Source organism: Dipodomys spectabilis, unplaced genomic scaffold, assembly GCF_019054845.1.
Source record: "Dipodomys spectabilis isolate Male_0828 unplaced genomic scaffold, ASM1905484v1 ptg000171l, whole genome shotgun sequence".
Lineage (NCBI taxonomy): Eukaryota > Metazoa > Chordata > Mammalia > Rodentia > Heteromyidae > Dipodomys > Dipodomys spectabilis.
The window spans coordinates 2,458,620-2,475,324 of NW_024870848.1; the positions used below are offsets into that span (position 1 = coordinate 2,458,620).

Here is a 16,705-nt window from a genome sequence, read left to right on the forward strand (position 1 = left end):
TAGAGTGTTTGTCTTGCATGCATGAGGTCCTGGGTTCAATTCCTCAGCACCACACAAGCAGAAAAAAGTGGAAATGGCACTATGGCTCAAGTGATAGAGCACTAGCCTTGAGCTGAACAGCTCAGGAACAGCACCCAGACCCAGAGTTCAGGTCCTCCTACCACCACCAACAATAAAAAATTAAAGCATCCAACAACCTGAAGATGTTGTCCAGAATAATGAATGGGGCATTATCTGTTTACATGACTTAGTGACTTAAAACCTAGTTTACCAGGGGAGGTGGTGGGCAATTTGTGTGTTTTCTAAAACCTGCAAAATTATTTTGTATTTTCCCAAGGAGGGAGAAAGGAGGGGATGGGGTGAGGAGGGGAGGTGTTTGGTGACTTTGCCTTTTGGTTCAGTGATTTTTCTGGGGACAAATTCAGAGAAATACTGCTTTCAATCCTAGTTGCATGGGGAATGAAGAAGCCAGGCCCTGGAAGTGGTTTTGTCCTGTCCTTGGCCTGGTTCCAACAACCAATGGATAATCCAAGTCCACTTCAGGACCAAGATGCCTTGAAGACTACTGATCCACTGGACAGGCAGACCTAACCACAGCCAAAAAAGGCAAAAAATGCAATGCTGAGGGCAGCATTGGAAATCTACACCAGGCAGAGATTTTTTTATATTTTTTATTGTAAAAATCTGCATAGAGGGTTTACAGTTACATGAGTAGGGTAATGAGTACATTTCCTATCGAGCATTGTTACCTCCTCCTTTGTTTTTCCCCTAGCCCTTCCCTCCCCACCTCCCCAACTCCTCCCTCCTTGACCCCTGCCCGACACTGTAAATTCATTTTTGACACAGTGTCCTCTACATCTCATCATCACAATGGGTCAACCTGCATCCCCATTTAAGCATTCTGCTATATCCCTTCCACTCCCCAAATTACAAAAATGTATATACCAAATGCAGAACACTTGATCAAATACAGTGAAAACAGGGATTATACCATGGGGGGGGGGGATGAACCTACAAAAGAATCACATAGTACATTATAAGTATATTAAAAACAAAAGCAAGAAAGAAAAAACCACTATGTCTCTGACTTGGGGTACATTTCGCTTAACATCATTTTATATGGTCATATGTACATAACCTTTGATCTTCTCTGCTTGTCCTAGACATGTACTAGTCCTTGCAAACAAGGGAAACCATGGGCCTATGTTTCTTTGGGCCTGGCTTACTTCACTTAATTTAATTTTTACCAAGTCTTTCCATTTCCTAACAAATGGGGTAATGTCATTCTTTCTAATGGAGGCATAGAATTCCATTGTGTGTGTATGTCTATATCTATATACATATATATAGATATATATCACATTTTCTTGATCCATTCATCTACTGAGGAGCATCAGAGTTGATTCCATATCATTGCTATGGTGACTAATTCTGCAATAAACATGGTTGCACTGGCAGCTTTGGTCTGACCTTGTTTGTGATCATTTGGGTAAATGCCCTAAAGTGAGATTGCTGGATCATAGGGGAGCTCTACACGGAGTCTTTTGAACAACTTCCATACTGCTTTCCAAAGTGGTTAAACAAGTTTACAATCCCACCAACAATGCAGTAGGGTTCCCTTTTAACCACATCCCCTCCAACATCTGTTGTTATTACATTTCTTGATTATTGCCATTCAACTAGAGTGAGGTGCAATCTCAATGTTGTCTTGATTTGCATTTCTTTTATGGCCAGAAAAGTTGAGCATTTCTTTATGTGTCTAATGGCCATTTTTATTTCCTCTTCAGAGAAGTCTCTCTTTAAGTCTTTAGCACACTTAGTTATCGAGCAGTTGTTTCTTTGAAGATTTATTGTTGGGGGATTTATTTTTTTGAGTCCTAAGTATATTTTAGATATAAGACCTTGTGTCGAGAAGATCTTCTCCCAGTATGTGAGCTTTCTATTGATCTTGCTAGCTATGACCTTTGCCTTGCAGAAGATCTGATGTTTCATGCAATCCCATTTGTCCAAACTTTCTTTGATTTCTTTTGTTTCTGGCTCTCTATTAAGAAAATTTCTGTCTGTGCTAAAAAAAAAAAAAAAAAAAAAAAAAAAGCCCTAGAGTTATTCCTATTCCTTCATGTAATGTTTTCTTGGTGTCTTCTTTTATTTTGAGGTCTTTGATCCATTCGGAGTTGATTCTCATGCAGGGTGATATTTACAGAATCTAGCTTTAGTTTTCTACAGGTGTTTAACCAATTTTTCCCACACCATTTACTCAAAAGGCTGTCTGTCTTCCATTCTGTTTTTTTAGCTCCCTTGTGAAAGAGTAAGTGGCTATAGGTCAGTGGATTCATTTCTGAGTCTTCAGTCCTATTCCATTGGTCCTCAGGTCCATTCTTGTGTCAGTACCAAGCTCTTCTTTTACTATGGCTTTTTAGTAGAGTTTGAAATTTGGAACTGATATTGTTCCAGTACTGTTCTTTCTGTTAAGGATTGACAAACCTACAGCCAGTATTATACTTAATGGTGAAAAGTTACAGCCATTTCTTATAAATACAGGAGTGAGATTAAAAATATCTACTCTCTCCACTCCTCTTCAACTTAGTATTAGAATGCTAGCTGGGGCAGTAAGACAAGATGCCAACTGAAAGGGGATCCAAATAGAGAAAGATGAAGTAAAACTCTCCCTCTTTGCAGATGACATGATCTTGTATTTAAAGAACTCCATGACTCCACTCCCAAGTTAGTTGAGCTGATCAGAAATTTTGGCAAACTAGCAGAGTATAAAATTAACCCTCGGAAATCAAAGACTTTCCTGTATTCCAATAACAATAAGAGTGTGGCTGAAATTAGGAAAGCAACCCCTTTTTAATAGCCGCACGAAAAAATAAAATACCTAGGAGTTAACTTAAGAGGTGAAGGACCTCTGTGATGGAAACTTTAAAAACCTTAAAAAGAAAAAGAAAGCAGAACTAAGGAAGTGAGAAACCTCCCATGCTCATGAATTGGGAGGATTAACATCATGAAAATGGCAATACTGCCAAAAGCTATATCCAAATTCACTGTGATACCTATCAATATCCCAATCTCACTCTTAAATGAAATAGAAGAAGCAATCCAAAAATTATTATGGAAGAATAAAAGACCCCGAATAGCACAGAGGGTTTTTTTGTGATTCTTATTTTGTATTACCACTTTGATTCTACAAAGTCATCTATGGATTTTAACTTCCTTCCCTCCCTTTGGATAAAGCTCATAATAACCCTGCCTCTAGCTCCCAAAACACTTATATCTTAGGTCTGAAAAATTGTTCCTAGATAGTGAATTACTTAATTGTATTTTGAACGTATAAAACATGCATATAAAAATAGCACATTTTGATCTCATGATAAAAGAGCCTTTTCCCATCTCAAATTTATTTCCTGAAAGGCAGTTTTAGAGAGAATCTGTTTTCAGTTTTAGATGAAAGGCTTGTAGGAAACTATGTTCATAATCTGGCTCCTCTTCCTGCACCTCAAAACCTAAAACACAAATTTTACAACCCATTTACAAAAAACAACACAAAAACCAAACACTGAGAATGCTCAGATGCAGAACGTTTTACAAAACCCAGAATATAACTTTGCTGTCTGAGGGAGAGGCTCTCTGAATAAATTAACAAACAAACCCAAAAGAGCAGCCAGGAGTATCAGACGTGAGTGTTCCTGGCTACTACTCCATGGACCAGGAGCATGGAAGGGCTTCCTGAGCCTGCTGGAAAGTGCGTGGAGGAAAGTTTCCTTGCCAGCCTGAATACAAAAGTTGGCATCACCCCTCCTGGGCCTGTCTTTCTTGTCTTCTCCCCACAGCGGAGCAGAATCGTCCCCTGCTCCATGAAGGATAAATACTGTACAAGCTGATCCACAGAGTGGCTTCTATTCAGTCTGCACTCCTTCCTAGGTGGGCGGTCTCTGCCCTACGGTGTGTGTGTGCTCCCAGGGGCTGATCCTCAGAGCCCAGGCCCACGGGGCAGGCAGGTGCTAGATGTGAGTCAGTGGCACTGTGTCATTCACACAGAAGCTACTGGGTTGCTGCCCTAGCCCAACAGGAGGTGTACCCTGATCTTCTCCCACAGTCCCAGGCGAGGTGCCCACAAGGGCCCGATTTGGACAGACTGCCATTAGGATCCTACTTCACCAGAGGGATCAGCATGCCAGATGAAGTGGCTGCCACCTGAATTACTACTTATTTTATGGAGCAGTTTTAAACAAAGTGATACATAATACTGTATGATATATAATGCTATATCCTTGAGTCTATAGTCCAAAATCATTGAACTTGATACTAACAAAAATGGATTTTATTGTTTGTATTTATAAGGCCATAATGGCAAACTGAAATAAAAGTGCAACAAAACTCTTATCCATAACACATGATTAAATCTCAGAATTTGAAAAAAATTGTATGTAAGTAGTGCAAACGAAGTTATACTAGAATAGTAAAACACACACACAAAATATATTAGTTACATTCAAAAGTAAAATAAGTAATTACAGAAAGAATTACTACTGGATAAAAAATATTACAATGGTTTAACAGTTTGAAGTGATATAGGTTGAATATTTGGTTTTTATAAAAGTTACTTAAATCTCCCAGTTCTGTTTATCTTAGTGAAGGAAAATGTTAGAAAGTAGAAATTATATGTGGCACCTCTTGCTTCCAGTACCACAAAGGGGAGTGGCACTTAATAATGGGAGTCCTGGGATGACACCCACACCCAGCCCATGTAGACCCATCAGAGGTCCCTGTGGTGACCCTGAGGGGGCCCAGGACATTACATTGCTGCTGCAGCAGGTGAAGCACTTGTTGTGGTGGGCTGCGGCCAACAAGGCTCCATCAGTGACCAGATCAAGCAAACCAGCCTCAGGGGTCAAAGCCAGGAGGGAAGGCAAGGCAGACCCCAAGTCCTGCCTTCCATCCAGTGGACTACACTGCCAAGACCAGACCCATTTCCCTGCTTTGGAGCACAACAAGGGTAGGTAGTGAGCCTCCAAACGGAGCATCCCCAGAAAGGCACCCAGATCTGGGGCCATGCGGACCAAAAGGACGAAGGAGGAGGCTACACAGCAAAGCCGAAGGGCTTCAGGCCCCTGGTGCTGCAGCTGGTGCATTGAAAGTCCAGACTCCTCTGGCACTGATGGGCATATGCAGGGATGGGCCCATACCCGAGTCCACAGGGACCAGAAAATGGAAGTCTGTGGGGATGCTGAAGGGGCTCCAGGGTGCTGAGCTGCGCAGCTGTCACAAGCCCGCTGGCAGAGGGGCCAGCACACAACTCCAGTCTCCAGACCACCTTAAAGACAGATGAGGTGAGAGCAGGGGTTATACCGTGGAGGAGGGACATAAAAAGCAACAAAGAAATCATCTTATAAATATGTTAGAAATAATCGAGTGAAAGAAAAACATTTGAATACCCCTGCTCTCTCTGTATTTGCTGTTGGTATAATTTGTAGAGGGGAAGGGCAAAAACAAATCGTTTAAATAGGGATACAGGTGGACTCATTGCAACAATGAGATGTACAAGTCGTTATGTCTAAAATGAACTTTACAACTTTGGTGGTGGGGGGAGGAGGATGGGAAAGGGCTTGATAAGAAATGTACTCATTGCTCATGTAATTGTAACCCCTCTGTATGGTGTTTTCTCAATAAATAAATAAATAAATGACTGATAAGGTGAACCACAGCTGGGCTGCCTGGCCTCAAAGGGGTGGACTGCCCGCCCAGCCTTCCTTCTCCCGTGGACTGTACAGTGTACAAACATGGTGTCCCCCCACCCCACATCCATGAGGGCAGGCAGTGACCTTGGAACGGAGTCTCCCTGGGATGGCACTCTCACCTAAGACCGCTGCAGACCAGTACCAGCACAGCTGGAGGAGGAGAAGGCAGCAGTGGATTCAACTCCAGCCCCATGGCTGCCAGATCCTGAGTGAAATGGAGCAACTGAGACTGGGAAGGGAGGTGGGAAGGATGTGCGGGGCTCATCTGGCAATGCTGGGGAGCATGCACACACATCCCCTCACTGCACATCCACCACAAGGAAGGGGACTCCACTTCTCAACGGGTGACCTGAGGAGGCACCCACACCCACAGGGACTACAGAAATTGAGGTTCATGTGGTGACTTCGAAAGGGCTCCAGGGTACAGCCTTGCTGCTGCACTGAACAACTGGCAAAAAGAAAAAGAAAAGGAAAAACATCCACTAAAACTTCTCATCAATGATAATGTATTATACTTTAAAAACAGTTTTAATTCCCTCTTGTCATATATTTTTGCATGGAGCCCTCTGAATTAACCAAAAAATCTCCATGATTTCCTCATGCACAGTAATACTAATAAATATAGCTTCTATTCTTTTTTTAATTAAGGGAGGTTGCATATAGTTCCTTCTCATGTTTAATTCATGAAAAAGAAATCCTGAATATATCTGTCAAACACCAAACAGGATTTCTTCTGAACTCCTCACTGAAGAAAGAGAATAAAATGACCGAACAACAGGTATCACCCATATTGTCACCGTGCTAGCTTTCTCACTGATTAAAAATAATCCTGCCATGCACATGCAGATCACTTATGCAAAATTTTTTCCAACAATTCTTGTTGTTATATTACATTTATCTTTCTCCTTCTCTCTCCTCTCCTGCTTCTTTTCCCCAGGGTCCTGTTTCCCTGTTACATCCCTTTTCCCTTCAACTTTCTCCCTGTCCCCTCCTCTTCTTCCTCCTGCTATGCCTTTCCTCCTCTCTTACACCTTTCTCCTCCTTTCCTTTCCTCTTTCTCCTACACTTTCACTTTCTTCTACTTCTTCTTTATGATCCTGGGGGTTGGACTCAGTGCCTTGTGCTCACTATGCAGATGATCTACTGCTCACTACAGGCCTCCAGTCTAGACTTCATCTCAATGACCATCTATTTCTGATTTGTTTTTAAATAGCAAAACCAACAAAGACTTTTGATTCAGGATTTAATTCATTGTACATATTCTGTGCCATAAATATGTGCTACTTCATACATTGTGGCTAATAGATTTTGATTATGCCTTGGGGTTCAGATAAACTCATCAGAAACAATGTGTTTGAAGGCAATCTAATGTGATCCTGTGTTACTAATGAACTGGTTACTTTGTATCTTGCACAAGTACTTCTATATTGTTCCCAGATTAATGAACTGTCACTTTGTGGTAGCACCCACAGTAACACTAATCCAAGGATTGCTGGGGATCATAAGATTAAGTCCAGACAGGAAAATCCATGTGATTTGTATCTCAAATTAACTGCTAAAAAGCCAGAAGAAGACTTGTGGCTAAGTGGTTTAGTGCCATCCTTGCACTGAATAAGATGATGACAGAACCCAGGCCTGAGTTGAAGACCTGTGGTGGGTGCACGCACACTCGCACATGCATGCATACATGCATGCACACACGTGCGCGCGCACGCACACACACACACACACACACACACACACACACACACACACACAATTTCCCAACTAGAGCAAGTAGAATATCTGTTTTTCTGATAAGATGTCTGAGTTTCTGTCCCATGTGTTTGTATATTTTTGAAAGCTGTATCATCAACTTACCTAATTTTAATAAATGACACCTTGTTCACTATTATTTACTCCTGGTTTGAAAATATTTTAAGACACATTTTCATGTAGAAAATTGAGTTTGTTCCCCAAATTGTGACTGTCTTGGTTTGTAAGAATGAAAGAATTGTGCCTTTAATTCATTAGTTCATAAATTAGAAAAGTAACCATAACCCTAGAACCAAATGCCTTTGGATTCTAAAAGCCACACAAATATATTAGTTTTTATTTATCCTATCTTTGATTCAACTCATCTTTCTCAAAATAGTTTTTAGTTTTACTTAAATATCCTGCCATTTTTCTTTTCTTTTTTTTTTTTTTGTGGTCGTGGGGCTTGAACTCTGGGCCTGGGCACTGTCCCTCAGCTCTTCAGCTCAAGGCGAGCGCTCTACCACTTGAGCTACAGCGCCACTTCCGGTTTTCTGATGGTTTATTGGAGATAGGAGTCTCACGGTCTCTCCTGCCTGGGCTGGCTTTGAACCGCGATCCTCAGATCTCAGCCTCCTGAGTAGCTAGGATTACAGGCATGAGCCACCAGCGCCCGGCTATCCTGCCATTTTTCTAACCTGAACCCTAACTGGAACATTCAGGCTAACCCTCACACTAATCATACCCTAATCCTTCTATTATGAACAGTTTCCTATTTCACATTCATCCTAATTGTAACTTGACTTGTTTTTCAAAAATTTACTTTCAATTTGACCCTAAATTTTCCATTTCCCTAATGCTAACATTAAGCCCATCTAGAACGGAAACCTAACTTTCACCCTAATGATAGTCCAATTCTAATGTTTAAGAAAAATATTCTAGTTTTTATTCATTCTAGTGAATGCTCCAGTTTGCACTATGGAAATGAATTTCAATTTGCCCTAATTCCCACAAATTTCCTGACTCTACATCTGAAGTTATATTGTTCCCTAACATGAACCATTATATTATGTGTCCTCAAATTCTCACATCAGGAAAAATATGGTAGTTTCCCTTGATCTTACCTTTTCATGAACCCCTGTGCCCTAAAACAGTTTCAGATTTACTCATCATCTAGTCCATTACTTAACGCTAACTCTCAACTGAAACCTGGCTGGAAAACTCTCATTAATCATTACAAGAATGATCACTGAGAAATAAATATAATGATAATGCTCTAGTTTCTATTCAATCTCACATTTTTTGCTTCCACTTGTTAGTGAAAACTCAATTTCATACTTAAAATATTCCTATTCATAACACTAATCATAATCAGAACAAAATACTGACCCTAACCTTAATATAAATTATATGTCAATACTAACACAAGTAAACTAATTTTCACTCATCCTGACTTGATTCAAATAAGCCTTCCAAACATAGGTTACAATTTTTTCCCAATACCTTAGTCATTTTCTTTTTCTTTTTTTTTTTTTGTCGGTCGTGGGGCTTGAACTCTGGGCCTGGGCGCTGTCCCTCAGCTCTTCAGCTCAAGGCGAGCACTCTACCACTTGAGCTACAGCGCCACTTCCGGTTTTCTGGTGGTTTATTGGAGATAGGAGTCTCACTGTCTCTCCTGCCCGGGCTGGCTTTGAACCGCGATCCTCAGATCTCAGCCTCCTGAGTAGCTAGGATTACAGGCGTGAGCCACCAGCGCCCGGCACCTTAGTCATTTTCTAACCCTAAACTTAACCTTAACTGGAACATTGAGAATAACCATAAGCCTGATTGTAAGTAGATTCTAATATAGCAATACTCTAGTTCACATTCATTCTAACTCTTATCAGGCTTATTCTAAAATTTACCTTCAATTTGAGCCTCATTTTTTTTTCTCCTTCACTCTAAACCTAATCATGGCTGTAATCCTAACCATAAACTTGACCCTAATGGTATCCCAATTATAAAATTTATGAAAATCCCTCATTTTGTGTCATCCTAAGTGAAATTGACTTGTAATTCTTGAAATAAATTGCAGGTTTTCCTAAACCCTACAGATTTTTTCACTCTTAACTCTGAATCTATCTTGTTCTATAACAGGAATCATAATACCCATTTGATCTCAAATCCTGATGGAAATAAAATGTATTTCCATTATTGTAACATTTCCTGAGTTCATAGAACCTAAAATAAGTTCAGATTTATTTAACATTTAACCCATTACTTTTTTTTTCTTTTTGTTGGTCGTGGGGCTTGATCTCTGGGCCTGGGCATGATCCCTGAGCTCTAGGCATGGGCACGATCCCTGAGTTCTTTAGCTCAAGGTGTGCACTTTACCACTTGAGCCACAGCACAACTTTTAGGTTTTCTGGTGGTTAATTGGAGATAAGAGTCTCACAGACGCTCCTGCCAGGACTGGCTTTGAACTGCAATCCTCAGAAATCACCTTCCAGGAATGGGAGTCCAGGGAAACCATAACCAATCAACTAAGTGACTTGAGAATAAACACTGAACACAAATTAAGGAAGTAAAGAAGTTCATACAAGATCTAAAACAAAGCCCCAACAAAGCCAAACAATTAGAAGGAAAAGAAATGAAAAACAAAGTAGAAAGTCTTGATAGTAAGTTAGACCATGCAGAAGATCAAATCTCAGGGATTGAAGACAGCCTAGATATTATAGAGAAAGAACATTCAACCATCCAAGACAAATCCAAGAAATATGGTAGATCTATTCAACATTTTGAAGACACCATCAGAAGGCCTAATCTGAGGATAATAGTTGTAGAGGAGCACCTAGAGACAGAAGTTAATGGTCTAGGAAATTTATTTAATAGGATCTCAGCAGAGAACTTCCCAAACATGCAAAAAGATAGGCCTATTCAGACACAAGAAGCTTTTAGAACTCCAAATAGACCAGACCAAAACAGGACATCCCACCATCATGTTGTTTTTTTGTTGTTGTTTTTTTTTGTATTTTTTTCCCACCATCATGTTGTAATCTGCACAGGATCAATTCAGACCAAGGAAAAGATCCTTAAAGCTGTCAAGGAGAAAAGATCAATCACCTATAAAGGGAAACTAATTAGAATCACCTCAGATTTCTCAGCAGAGACAATCAAAGCAAGAAGAGCCTGGAATGATGTATGCCATGCCCTAAAGACAAACAACTATCAACCAAGAATACTGTATCCAGCTAAACTCTCCTTCATAACCTCAGGTCAAATAAAAACCTTCCATAGCAAAAAAAAACTGAAACAATACATCTCCACCAAACCAACCCTATAAAAGATTTTTAAACATGTCCTATACATAGAAGACCACAATAAAGGCCAAGAAACCTCACCCAAACTGAAAATCCAAGAACCATAGGAAGAACCTACTTGCCGCAGCCCCCAAGAAGGTGGATAAAATGGTAGGAACTCCCAAACACATTTTCAATGTAAAAGGCTGGAACAAAATCTACCAAGCAAACGGCCCCCATAAACAGGCGGGAGTTGCAATACTAATATCAGATAAAATAGACTTCAAATTAAAATTAGTGAGAAGAGATAAAGAAGGTCGCTACATACTAATTAAGGGATCGCTCCTTCAGGAGGATATTACAATTCTAAATCTCCATACGCCAAACAACAAAGCACACAAATTTATCCAAGAAACACTACTTTAACTCAAATCCCACATAGATCCAAAGACATTAATTGTTGGGGACTTTAACACACCACTCTCTCCACTAGATAGATCAATAGATAGATCAACTCTGCAAAAACTCAATAGAGAAACCGCAGATCTGAACAACTGCATAGATCAACCAGATTTAATAGACATCTACTGAATATTTCACCCAGCAGCATCAGAATACACCTGGGTTTACATGGGACTCAGTGTCAGGTGAGCCTAGACCACTTGGCTAACTTCCCCATGTACCATGCATATTGTATGCAGTGTGATGTCAGTGGACCACATTTTCAGGGTGTGAAAAGTCTGACATTCTTAATGCATATTTGTAATGTAGTGCAGCAGAAACTAGGAAAATATTGCTTGGCATTCTGGTTTGGTTTGAGAATAAGACTTACAAAGCTAAGCATTGTGGTGCATGCCTATAATCTCAACACTCAAGAAACTGAAACAAGAAGATCACATGGAATATACAGAGACTCTGTGTTCAAACAAAAGGAGGGTAGACAATAATGGAAAGGGTAACAGTGATCAACATGCATTGTCCACATGAAATAAAACGAAAATCTCTTTAAAACTATTTAAAGAGATAGTGTATATTATTTATTTTACAATTATTATTTATTTTATTATTTGCTTATTTGTTACAAATAAACTGCTGATGGCTCACACTTGCAATTCAAGATAGTCAGGAAGCTGAGACATGATGATCCCAGTTGACTTTTGGGGGATGGTAACTTGAGGTAAGACTCTCATGGACTTTCTGGCCCAGGCGGTTTGAATCTTGACACTCAGATCTCAGACTTCTAAGTAATTAAGGTTACAGGGGTGAACCTCCAGCTCCAGGCTTCCAAGTGACTATTATCTCCAAATAACCCCAAAAATGCCAAATGTGGCTCAAGTGATTGAACTCCAGCCTTCACTGAAAAAATCTCAAGGGACAGTACCCAGGCCTCAAGTTCAATTCCCATGAACAACAACAACAAAAACAAAGAATCATCAATAGAATATGCAATCACTGTTGTTGTTGGTACCTTGTGCTTACATGGTAAATATCAGTAATTGTTCAATGATCTCTTTGTGCACCAAACTATTAAAATCATCTTTGCCATACATCCTGACTCCACATGAGGCAAAAACATCTAACAAAGATGAAATAAAGATCCTGTGATCATTATTCAGACCAGTTCTCCCCACATTCTGGTGGCTGTTGGTGACTGTGGGAAGAGGCTTTTTTTCTGAACAGACAATGTCCACAGAAGCACAGTGAGGTCCCTCAAAAGCTAGCAGAAGGGATGCACCTATTCCCATCCTCAGTCACTGTAAGCATGGTGGGACTCATTTTCTGAGAAGCTTTCACACTACTGCTGTGTGTAGAATACAGTCATCAAACTGGAAATGAGTTAATACTGATACTAGAGCTAACTCTCAGCATCTATTATTGCATCCCAGAAGGAGGTGATGCACAGAGATATGTGCATGTGTGTGTAAGTACACACCTGTGTGAACAGCAGTATTGGGATTTAAACTCAGAGTCTCACACTCTCACTCAGCTTTTTCACTCAAGTATAGCACTTGGTGCTATACTTCTTAGGCCAAAGTTTCACTGACTTTTTTTTTTTTTTTTTTTGTTAATTAACTGGAAATATGAGTCTCAGAACTTTTCTGCCCAGATTTTTCTGCAAACCCTAGATCTGAGCCTTCTGAGTATCTAGAATTATAGGTGTGAGACACTTGTTGCCAGCTCCAACTACTATCCAAGGAGACACATGGCTTTATTGATACAGCAGGTTGGCCTTGGTTTATGATTAGTGGAGATTGGAGTTGGAACTCCAGCCTTTCCTAGGGCCTGAGTTGGTAATTCTAGGCATCTTGTCACCATTCATCAGACAGAATTGCCTTTAGCCTACTTGTCACAGAATTGAGAGGTAACTGCCAAGTCTCCTGGAATTCAGGGCCAATGCAAGGGATATCTGTTGGTTCTGAGTAACCAGGGCTGCCGTTTCCATGGCCTTTCAGGCTTCCAGATTTGCCTGCTAGATCACTGTGCTTCCTATGCTTCCAGCACCTTTCACTCACAAGGACTAGGGCAGGCCCAGGACTCTGCTTTGAGGTGCCATGTTTGTTTATTGGGTGAAGAATATGAATGTAAGAATCAGCAAACTCACTCAATCCAGGGCATAGAAAGCTGTTCACAGGCTTTCAGGATTTCAACTTGACCATTCTGGGGTTGACTCCCACTGCCCCTACCTTGAAGCATCCTCTTCAGAACCTAGATCAAGAGGGTCCATAAGGGGTCTGCATTGCATCTCAACACTGCCTAGCTGCTTTCCTGCTAAGCTGCTCCTCCTGCACTCCTCCTGCTATGTGTGATGAAGGGGGCCAGAAAATCTATACCAAAATAATCCTGCTATAGCATGTGGGGTCAAAGTTCATAGGGCATAGAAACATTTTCTTGGGTTTTCATACTCAGGAAAATAAGTGATTATTCTCTTTTTTGATTGGTTTTGTTTTTCATTATTTCTGGATGCTGTATATGTAAACACAGACTGGTTCAAATGTGCTCTTTGAACAATGTCTTAATTTGATAAGCAGATATCTCACAATAAGTCAAATACCCAATAGCCCCATTTGTCAAAGGTCTTCTCTTCTCCAACACCTTCAAGAAGATGCAAGAAAGAAAAGAAAATATTTTTGTAACCCTTCTCTTTGATCCATGTGTGAACACAAAGTGTGGATCAAAGTGTGATAGAGCAACAGTCTTGACCAAAAAAGCTCAGGGATAGCACCTAGACCCTGAGTTCAAGCCCTTGGAACAAAACAAAAGCAAAAGAAAACAATCCACAATATGTATGGGATATATGGATATACCTGTATTATAGCATAACTATGCTGTAAAAATAAACCTATTAGAAAATTTAAATTTGTTTTCTTTTGTAGCTCAGTACCAGAAGCTCAGGCCTATAATACTACTTACTCAAGAGACACTTCTCATCAATTCACCAGGAAAAATCTGGGAGTGAAAGTGCTGCTCAAGTGGCAGAGTGCCCACCACAAAACTAAAAGCTAAAACAAAAAGCTTTAGCCCTGTATTTAAACAGAATACTGGACCAAAATATTTCTTTTGTGTCCCTGTCTACCTTCTATCTTTCTAGAGTGAACTGAATCAATACTGTTTCATTTTTACCAGAGAAAAAATTGGATCTGAAAATGGTGCTGGGAAAACTAGATATTCACCTTGAGAAGATTGAAACTCAGTTGCTATCTCTTACACCATACCACCTACACACACACACACACACACACACACACACACACATTAATTCAATGTAATCAAAAGATCAGTGCTAGAGAACCTGCTATTGATTACATGTAACACTCAGATTAGCCCCTTCCAAGTCAAATCTCTGGGGCTAGGGAGTGAACTCCAGGCCAGACACACACTAGGCAATGCTCTAACATTTGAACTGTGCCTCTATCCCTTTTTTATTTAATATTTTTGAGAGGGTCTTACTACCTTGATTCAAAGTGCCATTGAATGTATAATATCCTTGCACTGTTCCCCAAAAGCACAAATTACAGCATCTGCCAACATTTCCAGTTTTTCTCATTTTTCTTCCTACCTTCCACACACATAATCTCACTTCTGAAGATACTTTTCTCAGGTATTTGTTCTGATGAAAAACTGACTACTTGCCCGGTGCTAGTGGCTCACGCCTGTAATCCTAGCTACTCAGGAGGCTGAGATCTAAGGATCACAGTTCAAAGCCAGCCCGGCAGAAAAGTCAGTGAGACTCTTATCTCAAATTAACCACTAGAATACCGGAAGTAGTGCTGTGGCTCAAGCAATAGAATGTTCGCCTTGAGCTGAAGAGCACAGGGATAGTGCCCAAGTCCAGAGTTCAAGCCCCATGACTGACAAAAAACAAACAAAAAACCTGACTACATGCAACCCAATTAATATGCAGCAATCCCTTGTATTTGATGCACTGACATTTTATAATCTAAAAAGAAAACAAAAAAATCCACTTAAAGTTCTATGAGGGCAGAGTGAGAAAGGTGAGGAGCCCTGGGATTAGACATGTGGAACTCCTGACCTAAGTGTCAGAGTAAGCACCTTCCCCACATCAGGACCTTCATGACACCAAATCTGCACCTTTGTCCTCTGTCAGTGTCCACAATGACTACCCCACTCGTATCTGCCACCATTTTCAACTTGAGAGAAGCTTTATGCAAGCTTTGGTTGACAAGATGCTCAATGACAGAGCTTCCAGAGAAGGGGCTGCTTGCTGGACAGGAAGGCAGTGGTCTCTCCTGCTGCTGAGGTGTTTCCCTTGGAGGCACTTGCCCAACACCCTGCCCAGCACCAAGTTCCACCAGAGCTAGGTCATCAGCAACCTGAAGGGTGAGCCAGTCCCAGTCTTGTACTCTAGGGACAGCAGCTTCAGAGACTGCTCTTTCTCACAGGTGCTGAGCAGCTGCTACCCAATCAGAAGCAGACCAAAGGAGGCAGGTCAACTCCAGTCGCTATAAGACCTAGCTGTTCCACCAATTTGAAGAAAACACCTATAGAGACAAGTGTCACTTCATGCACAGCATCCACAAGCTCCACAGTCTAGCCTGCCATCCCAAGTGCAAGATCTAGCTGGGTTGCACCTTCCATGTCACCAACCTTTGCCTCTATGAGCCCTGCTGCCACTTCATCCACAAAGCCAAGGAACGCAGAGCCCTGGCCAGGACCTTTCTGCAGACCTTCCCTATCTCCAGCATAGCTTTAGCTTTGCTGGATTTTCCAGTGCCAATGAGACTGCTGCCACCACTGAGCTGCTAGATAGCCCCACGTCCATCATCCCAACACCCATCCTGATTGCCGCTGACCTCCTGGGCTCACCCAACCTTCCTGATGGCACCAATAACCCCTTCACCTTCTAGAGCCAGGTATTTGTTCTTTACCTCTTTCATGGGGCTGCCTTTCATGTCTACCCCACCACCTTCCTATTCTGATTCATGTCTGAGTTCTCTCACATGTTTGATTCTCATGCCACCCCTCAGGATTCTCTCTTGGGTCAAGGCTACCTGTGCAGTGCAGCAGGAGCCATGCTGGGTCAGATTCCCGCATCTTGGACAATTCAGGAGACCTGCCCATTTTCAGCAAACTTTCCATTTCATATGACTAAAGCACCAGGGTAAGGAGGGACACCCCCAATCCATTCCTTCTACTCCCCTTCCTCCTGCACCACATCCTAGATCCAATTAATCACCAAAAAACCTGGAAGTGACCTGTATCTCAAGTGGTACAGTACTAGCTTCATGCTAAATGAAGCTCAAGGATAGCTCCTATCCTGAATTCAAGCACCAAGACCACCACAGAACATCAACAATAAAAAGATGAGTGATTTGGAAATGGAAAAAGGCCTTTAAAGTCAAGTAGATCCACTGAAATGGAAAAAAATAACCCTGTCCTAATACTAAAGGACTCAATATTGTACTTTATTTTACTTTTTATCAGTTGTGGAGCTTT

The 16,705-nt window shown here is 41.1% G+C and overlaps 1 pseudogene; it reads left to right on the top strand.

Moving 5' to 3' along the window:
- Nucleotides 1-15,364: 15,364 nt before the first annotated feature.
- LOC122119509 lies at nucleotides 15,365-16,361 on the top strand (annotated as a pseudogene).
- Nucleotides 16,362-16,705: the final 344 nt, after the last annotated feature.